The 10,102-nt window shown below is 38.7% G+C and overlaps 1 long non-coding RNA gene across 1 annotated transcript; it reads left to right on the top strand.

Annotated features, from left to right (window-relative positions):
* Positions 1–880: 880 nt before the first annotated feature.
* LOC145819559 (uncharacterized) lies at positions 881–6,852 on the top strand. The gene is made up of 4 exons (XR_014360315.1): positions 881–997; positions 1,098–1,451; positions 1,540–1,623; positions 6,538–6,852. It is a non-coding gene; the product is annotated as an uncharacterized LOC145819559 (long non-coding RNA).
* Positions 6,853–10,102: the final 3,250 nt, after the last annotated feature.

The raw sequence follows: 10,102 nt of genomic DNA on the forward strand, positions 1-10,102 counted from the left end.
TTTCATTGTATTTTTCAGATCCTTCGACTTCTTCACAGCCTCACTCAGGTATAAGAAATTGATTTGTATTGACATTATTTAAATTTGCATTTGTTTATTATCATTGCATATTGCTTATTCTTATTGTATCTCACAGGTCATGTTAGTTCTTCAGCAACCTCGAGTAGGCGTGGTAGAGGATGTGCCAAGGGCATTAGGGAGTGGGGTACCGGTACCAAATTGGACATACAATTTGATGAAAATTACTGTCCAATAGGGGATAACGTGTCTAAGTTAACTACACAACTTGGCATTATTGTGCGAAATGGTAACATTGTTCCTCTTACTTTTCTTGACTGGAACACTGTGCCTGATAATATTCTTGATGCTATCTGGAAGGATGTGAAGGTAAAAGTATATTTTTGTCCAAAAATTTAAATTCCAAAATTGTGTTTTATAGGACAATTTGAATATATGTCCAGAGGAGTACAAGCCAATCTGCATGAAAAACTGTAACAGCATATGGAAGGATCACAAGAATAAGATTAAGTGTAAATATTTCAAGCCTAGAAGTGAAGATCCTAATTTGAAGGATGATGTTCCTTTGCACATTGTGCCAAGCCAGTGGGAAGAACTTGTGGAGAATTGGCGTACTTCCGATGCTGAGGTATACAAATAAGTTATATGTATAATATGTAAACATACAAATCATATTTATATACTTACATTTGTTGAACCTATTATAGAAAATTGCAACTAGGAACGCTAAAAATCGGCGAGCTCACGGCATAGCTCATACCACAGGGCGTACTACTTTTGCTCAGATACGGCACGAGGTTTATATTTTACTGTTTTATTTTTGTATACAAATAAACATTGTATATTTACAAATTATTGGGATTCTAATTTTCATATTTCTAAAAAAATGTAGATGACCAATAAGGGGGAGTCTACTGATAAGATGAATGTTTGGCTTATGACACGTAGAGCAGATGACCCAGAGGTTATCCAGACCTTGGTAGTTTCCAAAGACCTTTGATTGTATTTAAAGTTTATTTTTTATTTTTTGTGTTAACTATCTTAATTTGGCATATACTTGTATCTCTTATTCAATACAGGATGAGTTTAATGGCCAACTCTCTATGCTACCTGAGGATTGTCGGACTTTGGAGGCTAGGAATGCCATTTTCCATGAGTTGATAGGTCATGACAATCATGGATATTGTCGCACATACGGGAGAACTGTGCCTCGGAGAGCAGTGTATAAAGATGGTGCAGGGCTATCACAGTCAGCACCCCAGCCATCGACTATTGTTCAGATCACCTAGTAGGTTCGTGCGGAGCTAAGGGATGAGTTGAGGGAGGAGCTGAGGAAGGAGATGAGAGCAGAGTTCTCTACACATTTACAGCAGCTGAGAGCTGAGATGATGGCCTTTGTGTCACAGGGGGCAAGTGTGGATCCTAACAGACAGGTTCGATATAAATTAAATTGTTTGATAGTTAAATTGTCACACAACATTATGTATAAAAGATTAACACATTATGCGTTGACTATCATAGGCTCCTGATGCATCGAGTGGCCACCAGGCATTTAGGGAATCTGCAGAAGACGAGAATCCATATACACCACCACCAGAAGATCAGGTATAAAATGTAACTTTACATTCTAAGCTAAAATGAATTCGAAGTGTTAACGTCCCAAAATCACCAAAAGGGGTCGGTTTAGCACGGAACTTGGCACACACGACCGCCTAGGCATGAGAGACTTGAGGGAGAAAACGGAACTCCAATCGGGTCTCCGGTTTGGGAGTTAGAGACGAATTTCACTCTAGGCAAACTAGTTCTTTAAGAAACTAGAATTCGAGGTGTTAACGTCCCAAAATCACCAAAAGGGGTCGGTTTAGCACGGAACTTGGCACACACGACCGCCTAGGCACAAGAGACTTGTGGGAGAAGACGGGGCTCGAATCGGGTTCCCAGTTTGGGAGTTAGAGCCATATTTCGGTTTAGGCAAACTAGTTCCTTAAGAAACTTAAATTCGAGGTGTTAACGTCCCAAAATCACCAAAAGGGTTCGGTTTAGCACGAAACTTGGCACACACGACCGCCCAGGCACGAGAGACTTGAGGGAGAAGACGGAACTCCAATCAGGTTTCCGGTTTGGGAGTTAGAGACGAATTTCACTCTAGGCAAACTAGTTCTTTAAGAAACTAGAATTCGAGGTGTTAACGTCCCAAAATCATCAAAAGGGGTCAGTTTAGCACGGAAGTTGGCACACATGACCGCCTAGGCACAAGAGACTTGTGGGAGAAGACGGGACTCGAATCGGGTTCCCGGTTTGGGAGTTAGAGCCATATTTCGGTTTAGACAAACTAGTTCCTTAAGAAACTTAAATTCGAGGTGTTGACACCCCAAAATCACCAAATGGGGTCGGATTGGCACGAAACTTGGCACACACGACTGCCTAGCCACGAGAGACTTGTGGGAGAAGATGGGATTCCAATCGGTTTCCCGGTTTGGGAGTTAGAGCCATATTTTGGTTTAGACAAACTAGTTCCTTAAGAAACTTAAATTCGAGGCGTTGACACCCCAAAATCACCAAATGGGGTCAGATTGGCACGAAACTTGGCACACACGACCGCCTAGACACGAGAGAGTTGTGGGAGAAGACGGGACTCCAATTGGGTTCCCGGATTAGGAATTAGAGCCATATTTCGATTTAGGCAAACTAGTTCTTTAAGAAACTTAAATTCGAGGTGTTGACACCCCAAAATCACCAAATGGGGTCGGATTGGCACGAAACTTGGCACACACGGCCACCTAGGCACGAGAGACTTGTGGGAGAAGACGGGACTCCAATCGGTTTCCCGGTTTGGGAGTTAGAGCCATATTTCGGTTCAGGCAAACTAGTTCTTTAAGAAACTTAAATTTGAGGTGTTTACACCCCAAAATCACCAAATGGGGTCAGATTGGCACGAAACTTGGCACACACGACCGCCTAGCCACGAGAGACTTGTGGAAGAAGACGGGACTCCAATTGGGTTCCCGGATTAGCAATTAGAGCCATATTTCGGTATAGGCAAACTAGTTCTTTAAGAAACTTAAATTCGAGGTGTTGACACCCCAAAATCACCAAAAGGGGTCGGATTGGCACGAAACTTGGCACACACGACCGCCTAGCCACGAGAGACTTGTGGGTGAAGACGAGACTCCAATCGGGTTCCCGGATTAGGAATTAGAGACGGATTTCACTCTAGGCAAACTAGTTCTTTAAGAAACTAGAATTCGAGGTGTTAACGTCCCAAAATCACCAAAAGGGGTCGGTTTAGCACGGAACTTGGTACACACGACCGCCTAGGCACAAGAGACTTGTGGGAGAAGACGGGACTCGAATCGGGTTCCCGGTTTGGGAGTTAGAGCCATATTTCGGATTAGGCAAACTAGTGCTTTCAGAAACTTAAATTCGAGGTGTTAACATTCCAAAATCACCAAAAGGGGTCGGTTTAGCATGGAACTTGGCACACACGACCGCCTAGGCACGAGAGACTTGAGGGAGAAGACGGAATTCCAATCGGGTTTCCGGTTTGGGAGTTAGAGACGAATTTCACTCTAGGCAAACTAGTTCTTTAAAAAACTAGAATTCGAGTTGTTAACGTCCCAAAATCACCAAAAGGGGTCGGTTTAGCACGGAACTTGGCACACACGACCGCCTAGGCAAAAGAGACTTGTGGGAGAAGACGGGACTCGAATCGGGTTCCCGGTTTGGGAGTTAGAGCCATATTTCGGTTTCGGCAAACTAGTTCCTTAAGAAACTTAAATTCGAGGTGTTGACACCCCAAAATCACCAAATGGGGTCGGATTGGCACGAAACTTGGCACACACGACTGCCTAGCCACGAGAGACTTGTGGGAGAAGACGGGACTCCAATCGGTTTCCCGGTTTGGGAGTTAGAGCCATATTTCGGTTTAGACAAACTAGTTCCTTAAGAAACTTAAATTCGAGGTGTTGACACCCCAAAATCACCAAATGGGGTCGGATTAGCACGAAACTTGGCACACACGACCGCCTAGCCACGAGAGACTTGTGGGAGAAGACGGGACTCCAATTGGGTTCCCGGATTAGGAATTAGAGCCATATTTCGGTTTAGGCAAACTAGTTCTTTAAGAAACTTAAATTCGAGGTGTTGACACCCCAAATCACCAAATGGGGTCGGATTGGCACGAAACTTGGCACACAGGACCACCTAGGCAGGAGAGACTTGTGGGAGAAGACGGGACTCCAATCGGTTTCCCAGTTTGGGAGTTAGAGCCATATTTCGGTTTAGGCAAACTAGTTCTTTAAGAAACTTAAATTTGAGGTGTTGACACCCCAAAATCACCAAATGGGGTCGGATTGGCACGAAACTTGGCACACACAACCGCCTAGCCACGAGAGACTTGTGGGAGAAGACGGGACTCCAATTGGGTTCCTAGATTAGGAATTAGAGCCATATTTCCGTTTAGGCAAACTAGTTCTTTAAGAAACTTAAATTCGAGGTGTTGACACCCCAAAATCACCAAATAGGGTCGAATTGGCACGAAACTTGGCACACACGACCGCCTAGGCACGAGAGACTTGTGGGTGAAGACGGGACTCCAATCGGGTTCCCGGATTAGGAATTAGAGACGGATTTCACTCTAGGCAAACTAGTTCTTTAAGAAACTAGAATTCGAGGTGTTAACGTCCCAAAATCACCAAAAGGGGTCGGTTTAGCACGGAACTTGGCACACACGACCGCCTAGGCACAAGAGACTTGTGGGAGAAGATGGGACTCGAATCGGGTTCTCGGTTTGGGAGTTAGAGCCATATTTCGGTTTAGGCAAACTAGTTCTTTAAGAAACTTAAATTCGAGGTGTTAACGTCCCAAAATCACCAAAAGGGGTCGGTTTAGCACGGAACTTGGCACACACGACCGCCTAGGCACGAGAGACTTGAGGGAGAAGACGGAACTCCAATCGGGTTTCCGGTTTGAGAGTTAGAGACGAATTTCACTCTAGGCAAACTAGTTCTTTAAGAAACTAGAATTCGAGGTGTTAACGTCCAAAATCACCAAAAGGGGTCGGTTTAGCACGGAACTTGGCACACACGACCGCCTAGGCAAAAGAGACTCGTGGGAGAAGACGGGACTCGAATCGGGTTCCCGGTTTGGGAGTTAGAGCCATATTTCGGTTTAGGCAAACTAGCTCCTTAAGAAATTTAAATTCGAGGTGTTAACACCCCAAAATCACCAAATGGGGTTGGATTGGCACGAAACTTGGCACACACGACTGCCTAGCCACGAGAGACTTGTGGGAGAAGACGGGACTCCAATCGGTTTCCCGGTTTGGGAGTTAGAGCCATATTTCAGTTTAGACAAACTAGTTCCTTAAGAAACTTAAATTCAAGGTGTTGACACCCCAAAATCACCAAATAGGGTCGGATTGGCACGAAACTTAGCACACATGACCGCCTAGCCACGAGAGACTTGTGGGAGAAGACGGGACTCCAATTGGGTTCCCGGATTAGGAATTAGAGCCATATTTCGGTTTAGGCAAATTAGTTCTTTAAGAAACTTAAATTCGAGGTGTTGACACCCCAAAATCACCAAATGGGGTCGGATTGGCACAAAACTTGGCACACACGACCACCTAGGCACGAGAGACTTGTGGGAGAAGACGAGACTCCAATCGGTTTCCCGGTTTGGGAGTTAGAGCCATATTTCGGTTTAGGCAAACTAGTTCTTTAAGAAACTTAAATTCGAGGTGTTGACACTCCAAAATCACCAAATGGAGTCGGATTGGCACGAAACTTGGCACACACGACCGCCTAGCCAGGAGAGACTTGTGGGAGAAGACGGGACTCCAATTGGGTTCCCGGATTAGGAATTAGAGCCATATTTTGGTTTAGGCAAACTAGTTCTTTAAAAAACTTAAATTCGAGGTGTTGACACCTCAAAATCACCAAATGGGGTCGGATTGGCACGAAACTTGGCACACACGACCGCCTAGGCACGAGAGACTTGTGGGTGAAGACGGGACTCCAATCGGGTTCCCGGATTAGGAATTAGAGACGGATTTCACTCTAGGCAAACTAATTCCTTAGGAAACTAAAATCACCAAACGGGGTCGGATTGGCACGGAACTTGCCACACACGACCGCCTAGGCACGAGAGACTTGTGGGAGAAGATGGGACTCTAATCGGTTTCCCGGTTTGGGAGTTAGAGCCGTATTTCGGTCTAGGCAAACTAGTTCCTTAAGAAACTTGAATTCGAGGTGTTGACGCTCCAAAATCACCAAAAGGGGTCGGTTTAGCACGAAACTTGGCACACATGATCGCCTAGGCACAAGAGACTTGTGGGAGAAGACGAGACTCGAATGGGGTTTCTGGTTTGGGAGTTAGGGTCGGATTTCTATCTAGCCAAAATTATTTACTTAACTATCTTTGTAATTATATAGTAATTAATTTTTTTATGTTTTTTTGTAATTAAAATATTAATACATAATTATATTGTCACTAATTATTTTTATTTTTTATTTTCAGATATTTCCTGAGTAGCAGTTTGCTTCTTGTGGAATGCAACCGTATGAAGATTGCGACGGACTTTTGTTTATGAAGAAAACTTTTATTTTTGATTTACATTATTTAGATTTGTGAACAACATTATGTATGGATTATGCAAAATTATGTGGTTGGATAATTTTGATGATGTGTTGTTATGAATGGAAGAGTACTTTAATTATGGATGAAATTTTATTTATATACAGGAATTTTTATATTATTATATAGTTATCGATTTTTTTTAGTTATTTTTATTTAATACAGGTAATTTGCATATTTTTAATAATTTTAAAACTGCATTTTTTGTTAGAACCAGGTTTTTTGCGACGGTAGCGTAACCGTCGCCAATGATTTTGGCAATATGAACAAAAAGGCCTTTAGCGACGGTACTTTTACCGTCGCAAATAATATTTTTAGAGACGGCACACTTTTTTGTCGCAAATAACAGTATTAACGACGGTATTAAAACCGTCGCAAATAACCATTTTTAGCGACGGTATTTTTACCGTCTCAAATAAACCCTTTTGCGACGGTATTTTCCCGTCGTAAATAACCATATTAGCGACGGTATTTAGTGCCGTCTCAAAAACTTCAGATTTTTACACATTAATTGCGACAGTATTTTGCCGTCGCTAAAAGGTATTTTTGCCGTCGCCAATACTTTTGCGACGGCGTTTACCGTCGCTAAAGACCTTTAGCTACCCCTTTTTTTGCGACCCCCCAGTACCGTCGCTAAAAGCTATTTACCGTCGCAAAAAAGCATTTGAGACGGCTTCTTTGGTATTGGCGACGGTATTTTACCGTCGCAAAAAAGTGAATTTTTTGTAGTGTCTCTCTCTCATGAATTATTAGTGACTAGGTGAATTTAATGCTTAATCTTATCATCTTCATCTGTTAAGAAAGTAAAAAGTGAGAGAAAAAAAAGAAGAGAAGAGATCAAAGAAAAAAGAAGACAAGAATACAAAAGATTTAAAAGTTTACACATAATGCACAATTAATGTACAACAAATAGACCAAAAGCGCAAATAGTGCACATATAATGCACGCATATATCAGCCTCTATTTTTTAATTTAATAATGAACAGGTATTTGTATTTGTTCCCATTTTTAATTCAAAAGTAATTTTTTTCCTACTTTTTAATTTAAAAATTGACACATAAATTTATATTAAAAATATTTATAAATAAAATTTATTTATATAGTATTTTTCAAAACAAACAAAGAACAAATTACCACTAAAAAAAGTTGATATTGACCAAACTGTGACTTAGTACATTTTGCTTTCATTTTTCAAATTCAATCTCTAAATTGAACTCTAGAGGTAATAAAAAGAGATTGAATTAAAAATGTTTATGTACAGTATTTTTTGGGGGGGGGAATTAATATCTAACTCAATGAGTGTGATATGAAATAAACTACAACAGTGTTAGAAACACAAATTAAATTCGCATAATAAATTAGATTTGTGAAATAAAGAATAAGTCCCACATGTAGGAGCATATATGTATGACAAAAAATGACTTACATTCTGGCCTATTATGTGTGCATCTAAACTTATTCAATGGACTAATCACTAATGCATTGCTAACTAATGAAGCATTCAATTCTTATCTTCTTCATTATAAATAAACAAATAAATAAATAAGCGTTGAGTTGATCCAACTATTAGGTGCAGTTCTCATTGTTAATTGTCAAGGTAAAAAGTTTATAAAAAATTAATTTAAAAAAATAGCCAGAAAATAAACAAATTACCACTAAAAAATTGATGATCCGACTATGATTACACACAATGGGTGGGGTTTTTGATGCAATTTATAGGGTTTATAATTTTTTATTTTATTTTAAAAATATGTGTTAAAGTATTTGGTATAGTTTCTGAACCACTTAAGGCACAAACTGCTTACGATAAATTATATTTTGTTTCCCTTAAGTTTCATGATTTTCTCAATTTGACCCTTAAATGAATTTTTTTTTCTACATTAAAACTTATCGTGACCTTCAAATATTGGTATTTATCATATAACCGTAACTCCAATTTTTCTATAAAATTCACTTATTTTCTTTAAGTAGAATTTCAATTCTAAGGGATATTTTTGTTATAATTGCATGTGTGCAATTAAATAAATTTGGAAAAAATAAAAGGAAAACCTAGGTTAATGAAGAAGGCAAATTTAGCCAAATGGTAATTATGATCATGGATCTTGGATCACGACCTCAAAATGATGGATTAGCCCAACTATCAAGGACTTCGGCCATCATTAAAAGATCAGACAGCTTGGCTCAAACAACCAGCTAGGTCTAAGATTAGAGGCCCCAGAGCGAAGCTGGGTGATGACGGCCATTTGGGCCAAGTGAATTGTCAAACAAGAAACTCATTAAGGTAGATAAGCCCGCCCACTCAACACTTAGTCTAATATGTTATCAATTAGACTAAGTGAATAGATTAGTTTTTGTCCATTTATTTTAGTCCAATTTCTAAGTGGGTATTATCAATTGGACTAAACTAAAATAGTATGACAAATTTTAAAGATAAAACTGGTGCAATCATAACTATAACAACTAATTTGACACAAAATAAATTACAGGATTACGATTGTAATTTTTTCAATACACAATTTTTAGAAAAACCTTTTTAAAAAGGAGTACTTATTGATAAGACGACACTAAATAAATGGCACATTTGAAGTTGATACGGTTTAATATGGTTGTTGATAAGGGATTGATATAATCTTATTAGATTATTAGAATAAGAGATTGTTGTAAGAGTTTGTTTTAATCTTGTTGTACTGTAATCTTACTAGATTATTATAATAAAGAATTGTTGTAATTTTACTATATTATGATAATTAATAATTATTGGAATCTTCCAATAAAAAAATGTTGTAATATTTCTGTAATCTTGTTGTAATAAAGAATTACTATAACCTTGTTCTGATATGAGTTTGTTGTAATCTTTTGTAATAAGGGATTGTTGTAACCCTATTGTAATATTGTAATAAGGAATTACTGTTATCTTCCTAGATTATTAGAATAAGGAATTATTGTAATTTGCTGTAATCTTACTAAATTATTAAAATAAAAGATTATTGTAATCTTACTTGCATCTTATCCCTTAATTACAAATAATTAAACGATGTCATTTAATTAGACATTCATGATTTTACCTAAAATAAGGTAACTCAAGAAAATGGTAGAATGTCCTCATGGCATTGACTAATAAAATATTGTTGTAATGTTACTAAATTATTAAAATAAAATATGATTGTAATTTTACTTGCATTTTATCCTTTAATTATAAATAATTAAATGATGTCATTTAATTGGACATCCATGATATGACCTAAAATAAGGTAACTCAAGAAAATGGTAGAATGTCCCCATGGCATTGACTAGGAAAATATTTGAAGATAAAAACAAAGTTAAAATATAATATTTTTGTCAAAATATACTAAAATTATTCTTTAAGTGTTTTGGGGGCCTAAGAAGAAGAAGAAGAAGAAGAAATAAGAACATGACAATTTTTTTTTTCTTTTTTTATCAATTTTGA

Source organism: Camellia sinensis, chromosome 2, assembly GCF_055761805.1.
Source record: "Camellia sinensis isolate YWXY chromosome 2, ASM5576180v1, whole genome shotgun sequence".
In the NCBI taxonomy this organism is placed as follows: Eukaryota; Viridiplantae; Streptophyta; class Magnoliopsida; order Ericales; family Theaceae; genus Camellia; species Camellia sinensis.